The sequence below is a fragment of the Saimiri boliviensis genome, chromosome 7 (assembly GCF_048565385.1).
Source record: "Saimiri boliviensis isolate mSaiBol1 chromosome 7, mSaiBol1.pri, whole genome shotgun sequence".
Classification (NCBI taxonomy): domain Eukaryota; kingdom Metazoa; phylum Chordata; class Mammalia; order Primates; family Cebidae; genus Saimiri; species Saimiri boliviensis.
Genome location: NC_133455.1, coordinates 115,709,008 through 115,720,959, shown reverse-complemented (window position 1 = coordinate 115,720,959; position 11,952 = coordinate 115,709,008). Strand labels below are relative to the sequence as shown.

Below are 11,952 nucleotides of genomic sequence, written 5' to 3'. Positions count from 1 at the left end.
AGGCTGGTCTCGAACTCCCTACCTCAGATGATCCGCCCGTCTTGGCTTCCCAAAGTGTTGGGATTACAGGTGTAGTCACTGTGCCCGGCTGAGACTTTGTCTACAAAAAAAAATAGACTATTATAAAAATGATAGTTTTTTATATGCTTACAGAGACAAAGAGAAACATAATGGGCTCTATTATTTCAATCTAATTTCTCTTATTATTATAGAATATGACATTTAATATCAATATAATTTTCTGAGCATTTACTTATAACTGAGCATTTATTTATAACCTATGTACTATGACAATTATAATTAATAATTTATTACAACTGAGTATCTATAATTTATTGAGTATATACTAAGTACTGTGCTAAGGACTTTACATTTTGTGATTAAATAATGCAAATTTAATTGTGTTATATCCTGACTTAAAACCTTTTAAATGCTTCCTCATTTCCCTCCCAAAAAGGTCCAACTTTTAGGCAAGAAATTTGTTAAATCATTTCTCATGATAGAGATGGCCTCTTCTAGAAAAGCTTTTCTGATTTTCTAGGTCTGGATTAGGTGTACTTCTAAAGGCCACCTTATATTTTAAGTAAGTTGAACGGTTCCAGTTACAAAAATAAGCATTAACAACCCAATTCTAATTTCTTATTACTTACAAAAATTTCCTGTTCACTTTTCTGTCTTCTCTACTAGAGAACAGATTTCTTTAGGAAAGGCACCTAACAATCTACCACACAGTGATTGCTAAATAAATACTGAACCAATACATTAATATAATGAGAAGTTACATAAAAAAACAATAACCACACTCTACCATCTTTTTTTCAGGCTCTTATTGCTTTGCAAAACACATGTACATTTATTCCATCATTTAGTGCTTCCAAACTAGTTCAACTATAGTCATCATTGCCATCATACAGGTGAGAAAACTAAGTAACACACTTATTCCAAGGAACTAGCAAGGAAGCTGCAGCAGTTGGACTTGAACCCAGTTCACTTAACCAGTAAGGCAGCGACTTGTCCACTACTTCTGTGGAATTCATTAAAGGCTTACTCCCAGCGTAAAACTGAATGAATTGGATCAATACAACCTCTGGTGAGAGAGTTATGATAAAAAAGTGTTTTCTCTGTTAACCGAGCAACTGAAAGAAAATGTTTTTTTCACTCCTCATTATTAATACAATTCAAAGTACATTTTGTGAGTTTAAAACATAAATGATGAATAAATCAACAAACTCCTGGGTTTTTTGAAAATCTTTCCCTCTGCTCTTTAACTCTCCCCTACCTCCTTCCTTCTTTCTTTTTTAAGCCTCATAGAGGGCGCTCACAAAGTGCTACTTATTGATTGAGGAAGCTCCACTCAAAAAACACACCTCACACTGCAACCGAGAGACGCAGCGCCACCACCTCAGGCTTCCTTCCCTTTTCCACGCAGGAGGCGGGGCCAATGTCCCTCATTCAAATAAAAAACCAGAGATTTGCATGGGGAATGCCTAGTCCTTGAGCTTATTGGCTGATAGCACAGTGGGCGGGGTACATATCGCGAGCCTGGAGCCCCGCCTACATTAATTTGCATAACGGCCCCGGCGCGTGCAAGAGAGAAGCGGGTTTGTTTTTGAATCTGCGGAGGCGGCGGCGGTGGCAGCGGCGGCGCGGCGACAGAAGCGCGCGAAAAGCTGAGGCGGCAACGTCGGGGACGGCTACGCCGGACGGCTCAGTAGGAAGGAACTTGGTTCCCCCTCCCTCAGCTTCCGCCCCAAAAGGTATATGTGAATCCCAGAGGCTGTTAAAACCACATTTTCTTAAATTACTATTGTATTTCTGAAGAGTCAAGACCGCATTATGGCGGCTGCGGGAGTTGTGTTTGCGCCTGCGCGGTTGCGGAGCTGCGGGCGGCGCTGCATAGGAGCACGTGATCTTGCGGGGTCGGGCTCTAGCTGCAGTTGTGCAGCTGGTGGGGCGGCGGCTGCGCAAGCGCAATATTCATTTTCAAGATCTAATGTTCTTGTTGGACGCCATTTGGGTTCTAGATTTAATTTTCCTTGTTCTTGAGGGGTTTCTTTGTGTCAGCCTCAAATTCTCACATTTTTCAAGAAAGACATTTCTCTAATGTTGTACTCCTGGGCTGACCTCAAGCTCTTCTCTGTTTTTTTGATTTTTTGAGAAGCTGTGGACTTAATTTTCTGTAAAAATGATTATCATTTGTGGTTCTGGATTATAATTTCAGTTTTAAACTATTGCTGGATTCAGGTTTATATTTAGGGTGGTAAAGATCAGCACCTAGTGGTGTTCTCACGGGAAGTGCATTTATTTGAACTGCATATTCGTAAATGTATTTTTAACCCTATTTTTACCCATTCTGTTATGTATGTGTGGAATGTTTACAAAACAGAAACAACTTTAGTTTTGGAAATATTGGGGGAGAGGGGATAGTAGAAGAAATTACAGTATAATCGAAAATGAAATCTCAATCTGAGGATTATTTTGTTTTAAAATATTTCATCCTAAGTAAGTGAAATTTTAATTTTAATCAGTTTGTATGTCTCTGGGCCTTTGAATTTTACATGCTTTAAGTTCATTAGGTGACTTGTTCATTACTGCTTCAGCTAGGTAATTATTATCACTTTTTAAATTAATCAACTCAATTTTCTTAGCTTTTTTGTTTGCTATGGTATGTAACTATAACATTTGGTAAATTCTTCTGATGCAGAGTTCTAGAAAGAACATCCATTACACTGAGGCCTCTTTTAGGAAAGTGGACCATGAATTTTTTAAAAAATCTGTTTTTTTTTCTTTTAAACACTGTACTATATACTATATGTGTAAGATACAACTTGAGTTTTTTTAATGGTAAACGTGCTCCTGGTTTTAATAGTTTTTTAAGGAAGGTAATTATAAATATGCTACTGATTATTTCATTTTAAGATGGTAGTGTCAACTATATTTAAATCTTATGTAACACATCTGGGGGAAGTTATGTAAGATTTGATATGATTCTCCCGTTGTGCAAATTCTTTCTGCCTAGGCAAAAAAACTTTCCAGAGCTTTCCATAGACTTCTGTGGTTCATATATACAACAACTGGTTTCTTGGTTGGTTATAACTCTTAAGTTTCAATCAGTCTCCTGTCAAATGAAGAGAAGTGCCTCTTGCTTTATAATCTCGGTTAATTTAAGGACATTATTGCCTGAAACAAATATCATTAGTAAATATTAACTAGATGTAATTGAAAGTAATACTTTTGGTTGGTGGATTTTTAAATGACATCACATATGAGATAGAATGGAGTTAGGAAATATTCTTCTGTTTTTCTTAGCAGAATCTTTATTTGCCCTGAAGTAATTCTTGAATCTCTGATGTCTTCTACACAGAAGTATATTTAAAGGGCAGTTGTGTAATTTTCTCCCTTTTATGTTTCTGGGAGCAGCCCCTTTCTTCTTCATGCTATTTCAGGCATTTTAGAGTTGAAAATACACATAAATACTTAGATTAACAAAAGAACTTTGATCTTAGGGAATGGTACATTTTACATTTCCAGAAAAATGAAATACTTTGGTGTATATATTTAAGCGTATGTTTTCCTTTGAATATACAGATGATTGCTTCTTAGGTTAATATTGAAGGTGGTAAGAGGTTTTTGAAAACACTCTTGAATATGAAGAACATTTTTATTGATAGGATAATTTTGCTGTCATGTTTCTTACAAGGCAGATATAACCATATAAACTTAGTAACATTAATTTCCTGAACACCAACTACTTGTTCATTAGTACTTTGTTGATAACAAGTATATTTTAAAATTTTAGTTTGGTGGTTATGATGCCACAAAATTTTGACACATATCCAAGATATATTAATTTTAAGACTAGGTTACTCCAGGAATGAATGCAAGTTACTAAAGTTATTTAAAATCTTTGCAGTTTTGTAAATTAAAAATTTTGTATGGAAAAGACAGGTTTGAATTATTAAACAATTAGAACAGTTTTTTTCTTTAAATTAGGATTTGCATATGTAATAAATGTATTTAATTTTTTAAAAACTTATTCATTATAGAACATTTAGAAAATATTGAAAATTAATTTACAATGCTTAGAAATAACCACTCTAAAGGTATTGGTGAGTTGTGACTTCACCTTTCCATAGTTGAGCAATCTATAAATGTTTATTTATTAGTTAGTTTTTCATTGGTACCGTAATTTCATTTCTGCAATTTTAATTTAGTGTCGAGTATTTTCCCATTTCATTATTTTCTAAAATGTGTTTTTAATGGTTACATGATACTCTATTATAATATCCCACGATTAATATTCTTTTTAAACACGTTTTTAAATAGTTACGTATTATTGTTATGTCTAAAAAGAATGTTCTGTGACTTATTAAACCTTTCATTTTTTTGTTTCCTGTTTTCTTTGTTGCTCATTTCTCTATTATATTAAAAATAGTGCTACAGTGAACATTCTTGTACTGTCATGACCTATATCTCAGAATATTTCTTTGAAATTACTGTTTCAAAGGACTTTTAAAGCAATTTGCAAAATTGATAACTTTTTAAAAAGCATTTTTAATTGTATTAAATACCACCATCAATTAGATGGGTTAAAAATAGCGCGTTAACTTTTTTTGATAACTAGTGAAGTTTAATTAGTGTTTTATATAAGCATCTTTTCATTTTCTATGCATTAGCTGTTTGACTTTTTGTGTGTTTTTCTATGGTGTTAACTGTTTTTCTTGTTAGTAACAGCTACTTATGGATTTGGGCTCCTTAGCTTTTAATATTTGTCACGGTAATTTTAAAATTACCTTTTAAATGGTTTATGGTTTTATATGTTAAGAAGTTTCACATTGTAAAATGTACTGCCCTTTTTTTTTTTTATGGAGATAGAATCTTGCTCTGCTGTACATGCTAAAGTGCAGTGGCAGTGATCTTTGTCCACTGCAGCCTTGACCTCCCAGGTTCAAGTGATTTTCCTACCCCTGGAGTAACTGAGACTACTGTTACAGGCTATCATGCCCTGCTAAATTTTGTTTTTGTTGTCGTTTTTAAATAGACAAAGTCTCATTATGTTGCCCAGGCTGGTCTTGAACTCCAGGAGTCAGGAGAGCTTTCCACTTCAGCCTCCCAAAGTGCTAAGATTACAGGCATGAGCCACCATGCCCAGCCTGCTGTACTGCCTTTTTCTTTCGTGATTTCTTTTTTTTTTTTTTTTGAGACGCAGTTTCATGCTTGTATAATAGCGTGATCTCCACTCACTGCATCCTCCGCCCCCCGCTTCAAGTAATTGTCCTGCCTCAGTCTCCCGAGTAGCTGGGATTACAGGCATGTGTCACCATATCCAGCTAATTTTGTATTTTTAGTAGAGATGGGGTTTCTCCATGTTGGTCAGCCTGGTCTCGAACTCCTGACCTCCGGTGATCTACCTGCCTCAGTGTCCCAAAGTGCTGAGAAATCACAAAGGAAGGCCAGGTACGGTGGCTCTCTAATCCACCGTGAGCCACCGTGCCTGGATTAGAGAGCCACCGTACCTGGCCTTCCTTTGTGATTTCTACAGTACTTGTCTGCCTAGAAAATACTACCTGTTGTGAGGTGAATTATATGTTCATATTTTATTTTATTCTTTGAGGCAGAGTCTTAACTTAGTCTCCCAGGCTGGAGTGCAGTGGTGTGATCTCAGCTCACTGCAACCTCTGCCTCCTGGGTTCCAGTGATTTTCTTCCCTCAGCCTCCCAAGTAGCCGGGATTACAGGCGTGCACCGCTATGCCGTTTTCAGTAGAGACAGGGTTTCTCCCTTTTGGCCATGCTGGTCTCAAACTCCTGACCTCAGGTGATCTGCCTGTCTCGGCCTCCCACAGTGCTGGGATTACAGGAGTGAGCCCCATGTACAGCCTTGTTCAATAAACTTTTAAAAAATGCTTTTACATATATTTAGACATATCTGCATTTTGACATATTATGTATTAAGATAAGTTACTAGTTTCCATTTTTCCAGATACCTATTTTTTGTAGACTTGATCCATTTCTTATTGTTTTGGTTGCTTATTTTGATCATAATTTATAAGCTAGATTTGAGCAAATAATTCTGATTCATATACTAGAAATATTTAACCTGGGATCCATTGGCCTCTAGGGGTTCCACCGATCCCCTGATACACACAGTTTTATGTGAGTCTGCATATGTGCATTTTTCTGGGGAAAAAGTGATAGCTTTCATGAGCCTCTCAAAAGAAAATACAAAGTTTAAACAGAGGTTAACGACGACTGTATATGGGCCTTATTCTTAGAGCGTTATTGCGTTGTTTTATTTGCTGTAGGACTGTACACAATTTAAATATGTGTTTGTAGTGCTATGTCCTATATAAAATGCAATACCCACTCACAATTCTATTTTACAAATTTCTTAGCTAATTTTTACTGTTTTTGCAGATGAACTTTAGGTTCATTTGGTTAAGTAAGAAAAAAAAAGCCAGCTAATGGTTTTTGTTGGAATTCCACTAAACTTACATTGGGTGAATTTATAACCTTATACATTTTTGTTTTTTAATTTACGAGTATTACACACTTCCTGTAGACTACCAAAATGTACTATTTTCTAGGAACTTTGGGAGAATTTCTGGTATTTATGACTTTTCAGGAAGATGTTTTCTTGATGCAGCTATAATTCTAATAGTGATGAATCAGGAGAGGATATAAGATTATATTTTCAGTCTGCCTTAGGACATGATGACATAAAAGTAGTATCAGTATGAAGTTAGATATGGGAAAAATAAGTTGCAAAGTAAAGTATTGTACAATATTTGAGATCAAGATCCTTTTTTGTTAAACATAGACAATTTTTTTTTTTAATGGAGGAATTTGAAAAGATACCTTATTCCTTTTCTGGCCAGGATGGAGCTTAATCTCATAATAAAGATAAAAATTTTTTATTTTGATTTCCTTGGTATCATTAAATTATTGTATTTTTTAATAAGGATATTTTCCTAATTAGAATAAATTTCTTCATTAAATCTTTTTTATGCTTGTTGTATTGAAAAAATTATCTTGATTAATAAGATGTATTTCAGCTATAATTCTACTTTTTATCTTTTAAATAATAGATTCAGTTTATTGCCAAAATGTCATTTTTATTGAACTAAACTTATAAATTAGTGGAGGCATGAAAAGAAGAAATCAAGGAAATATGGAACTCAAATGATAAAATATTGTTGGCTTTATGAAAATAAATCTAGGAAACATGAAATATTAAGATATTATTGGCCTTTCTTAAGCAGTTTATCTCTTTTAATGAAAAATCCCTGTTTTTGGGTCTTTTTCAAGCAACACTGCTTATAACAGTTTAGGTATTTTACTTTTTTGTGAAAGCTGAGAACTTTTTCTAGTTCTGGTTTATTATTATACTATAGACTATAACAGATGAGAAATAAAAAATTAGAAAGAAATGCTACTTGAGAAATGCACTTTGGTAGGAGCAAGAAATGAAGTCCAGCATCATGATAGTAAAGAAAGGTTATAGAATCAAGAATTTATAAACTTAGTTATGAGACTATTTAATTTGGGAATTGGTATTCCCAGAGGTGAATCAGTAGTTATAGAATGTTGATTATTAATTGATGATCTTATTAATGATTCTGAATCATAGAGAATATTGTTATATTTAACCTATTTGAGAAGGGAAATTAGTGTGTGATTTAGTTTAGAAGGATTTCTGTTATAATTTTTTCTTTTAAGTTTTGAGGCCTATGGAAAATTCGTGCATTGGCTGCATACCTAGTTTTTCAAGAGAGACACATGTATAAAGAAGTTTGAGAATTAAAGTTCCTGCCCTTGAGTTTCTAACAGTTGTGGGGCATATTATTGATTGAAAAATTAGGTGATGTTTTAACAATATTTAAACAGATTACCCAAATATCATTCATTAGCTTTAGGAAGGCACAGTCCTTGTTACTTTCCTAGAGTACTTAGAAATTACCTATCCTTTAGTGGAACTTCTCTTTTAAAATTCTAGCTTTTTTGACTTTACGGTTTATTAGAGAGCCCAAGACTATTTAAACATTACTTTGCCATGTTCTTTCTCAGATTGTCCTGCCATCCACATAGTAAACCAGGGGTTTCTCCTGGCATTTTAATTTGTTGAAAACAGAGAAAATTAAACTTATAGATGATTCTGCTAGTATGGTGGAAACCATTATGTACTGGGGACAGAGAGTAAGTGCTGGGGAGCATTTTCAGTTAAGAATAAGTAGATCAGGGCTACTAGTGTTTGTTTATGTTGTGTGAATGTTTTCAATTTTAAATTTTGATCATTTGGATTTTAGAATCTTTAAGAGAATGACTCAGGTACCTCAGCCATTTCAAAAAAAAAAAAAATGGCAGAGGAAAGGAACAGTTGATACTACCTTCTTGAGAGTCTTTATAATTGAACCTATATAAATTTAAGAATCTTGGAAATGAAGTTGGCATATTAACTTTGCCATCAGAAATACGCACTTGTTCATGTCTGTAGTTTTCCATTGCTCAGAATATTATAAGAAACATTTTGTGTTCTTTTATATCTAATAACTGGTACTAACTAGCTGTATTTAGGAGAGAGGACCCCTTTGTATGATGGTGATGTGAGGTAGTAATGCCATAATGGCTTACTACATATGGCCCTTTCTCCTTTTCTTTGTTGTTTGTATAGCCCTGTGCTATTTTGAATAACTATTATGTGGCTTGGTACCTAGAAATTGTGTGTCCATTACCCTTGGCACTTTAACATTCTAATAAGAAATTTGATTTGTATGTTAGAATAGTTATCCTCAGCAGTGTTAAAGCTATAGAAGGAGCTCTCTTTGGCTCAATAATTCTCAATGATAATGTCTATCATTTGATAGAAGGGTAAAACTAGAAGATGGAAAGGGAATCTGCTGTTTTGAGGACCAGGAAAGTTTGATGGAACAAGAAAGAGTGATTGACTACTGCAACTCATTCCCAGCTAAGGCTTTGGAGCATTAGATGTTTATCTGCCCTGTTATTTTTATTAGATAGAATGTCATAGGAAAGGAAGAAATGGGAAAAAGCATGGAAGGGAGAAGAGGGACCAGTTTTGAACTCTTTCATTTCCTTTTAGGTGGTAAATGTCAGAAGTGAATTCAATTAGAGTAAAAACTAAGCTGCCACAGTATAGGAGACTTCATTCCTGTTTAAAGATGATACATGTGTTTTCTCATGTATCCATACCAAGTAAGACTGTTTAGAGTTTATTAGTGGTTTTGCCTTAACATATGGCTTCCATCCCTAGGTGAAACATGATTACTCCCTAGTTTTACTAGCTAGAGGCAAGGGAGAAAGAACAATGGGAGTGCATACTCATTCTTCTGAGAGCATGATATGGAAGTGGCACATAGCACTTTGACTCATGGTTTATGTGTGATCATTTAGTCACTGGGACATATTTAGCTGGCAAAGGAAGTCTGGGAAATATATCTAGCTGGATAATCATACTTGGCTGAAACTAGAGAATTTTATAAAACAGAAATGGATATTAATGAATAGCATTTTCTGCTATATGGAATTGGGAGAAGTAGTCCCAAAGTACTTCATAATTCGATACTAAAAACGATTTTTCTGTTTGAAGATTTAGGTTCACTTATAATGTAACTCTGTGTATCTTCCATTGAAATGGTATTTTGAGGGTTTTGGGTTCATGATTTGTGGCTGGGGTCCCAGTTATTATAAATGTTGATAGAATTCTTCCCCTCTCTGCTTGCTGTTGAAAATATTAACTTATGATTAGTTTTGCAAGAATTGGAATTTCTGATTTTTAAAACTCAGTGTAGTATTTTTGAACCATACAGGTTAACTTGCTTAATTTAAAAGGACTGTACATGAATTCAATGACAATTGTTTGAATAATTTTTATTTGCTTTATTTTATCCAGATGATTTTTTCTCTGTTTATATATATAAAATATACAATTTCCATGATAGAAAATATGACTTTTTTTTCTTTTTAATTGAGACAGGGGTCTTACTCTGTCACTCAGGCTGGAGTGCAGTGGTGTGATTATGGCTCACTGCTCACTGTAACCTTGATCTTCTGGGTTCAAAGAATCCTCCTAACTCAGCCTCCTGGGCAGCTTGGGCTATAGGCACATGCCACCATATCAAGCCAGCTTAGTAATTTTTTTTTCCTTTTTTTTTTTTTTTTTTAATGGAGACAGGGTCTTGCCATGTTGCCTAGGCTGGTCTTGAACTACTGGGCTTAAGCAAGCCTCCCCTCTTGGCCTCCCAAAGTGTTGGGATTACAGGTACCTGGCCAGAAATGTGACTTTTAAGGGCCTGGTAATATACACAGGTATAAAGATTGTGGTTGTAAATTCTCTGCATGTAGCAAAACTTACCTGATTAATAAGTAAATAGTTAAAAGTAGTTTTCTGTAGAATACTTGTTCTTTTGAGATCATGTGAATATGACAAGTAAACCAATAGATATTTTTGTAGGGTACAGAAAGTGAGACTTTTAGAAGGAGATCAAGGAGATTTTACAGGAGTTGCATTTTAAGGGATGAATTAGAAAGATAATACTAGTAAAGGGATTAAATAGTATGTTCAAAATCTCAGAGACCAGAAGGAAGGTAGTATGTTAGGAGAACTCTTAATAACTCTCTGATACAAATCCTTGTTTTTTGTGAATAAAAGTAATAGTTGCCATGGCACCCACATAATATGCCTAATAAAGCAAGTTGTTGCTCTCTGCTGGAAATTTTCTAATTTCTCTTTGCTTTTCTTTATATATTATCAAAGGCATTTATTCATTTCCACTTTTATGTTTATAGTTATTTGTGTAGTACTTTATAAACTTCCTGGGGTTAGGAATCATATCTTATTGATGTATTAGACAATTTTTTTTAAGACAAATTCTTTCTAATAAGGTATATTAAGACCACTATTAAAAGTATAAGATTGCTTTCTGACCATAGCCTGCTTTCCACCATGCCTGCCTTAATATTCAGTAAATATTAGCTTATTGGAATAATAGAATTTCTTTGTTTTAGGTGGAGGTAAAAAAAAGGGAATAAGATATTCTAGCCGGGCGCGGTGGCTCAAGCCTGTAATCCCAGCACTTTGGGAGGCCGAGGCGGGTGGATCACGAGGTCGAAAGATCGAGACCATTCTGGTCAACATGGTGAAACCCCGTCTCTACTAAAGATACAAAAAATTAGCTGGGCATGGTGGCACGTGCCTGTAATCCCAGCTACTCAGGAGGCTGAGGCAGGAGAATTGCCTGAGCCCAGGAGGCGGAGGTTGCGGTGAGCCGAGATCGCGCCATTGCACTCCAGCCTGGGTAACAAGAGCGAAACTCCGTCTCAAAAAAAAAAAAAAAAAAAAAAGATATTCTAATTCTTTGATTTAACTCATTATCCACAGATGTCAGAGCTTTTTTTTTTTTTTTTTTTTTTTTTATATCAAACATTTAATTTACTCAAATGGCAAATACCCATATGATAAATTGTCATGTAGGAAGATTTGACAGCCACTTTACGTATGAAAAATTGTAAACAGTTGGTTTTAGGAAAAAAAAATCTTTAATGTCATTTATTAAGAACTAGAAGAAAATTAAGAAAACAAGGAAGCACCTTTGCTTGCTTATTAATAAAAAGTTTCTAAACTATGACTGTGAAGAACCTATGTATATAAATTAATGAGGGTTTGAGGAAAAGATGAAATGATATAATTATTTTGTATTTTAGGTTTGTATAATTTTCTTCTCCCACCAAACTTATTATAAATGATTTAAATGTTGAAAGATAAAAGTAAATAAATAAATGAAGAAAGAACAAAAGAAAAGACAAAGGATTTTCCTAAAATCAGTTAGTTATACAGTGAAGTGGAAAAAACAGTACAGTAGTTTTGTGTTGGAAACTGGGCAATTAGTGTCTCCTCTCGGTATTCTTGAAAATACATACATACATACATACATTTA

The 11,952-nt window shown here is 34.5% G+C and overlaps 1 protein-coding gene across 1 annotated transcript in view; it reads left to right on the top strand.

Moving 5' to 3' along the window:
- The first annotated feature begins 1,595 nt into the window (after nt 1-1,595).
- ATF7IP (activating transcription factor 7 interacting protein) overlaps nt 1,596-11,952 on the top strand; it is a 134,844-nt gene continuing 124,487 nt past the window's right edge. The window contains exon 1 of the mRNA XM_003934544.3: nt 1,596-1,757. The gene's annotated coding sequence lies outside the window, so the exon portion shown is untranslated. The remainder of the gene's footprint in view (nt 1,758-11,952) is intronic.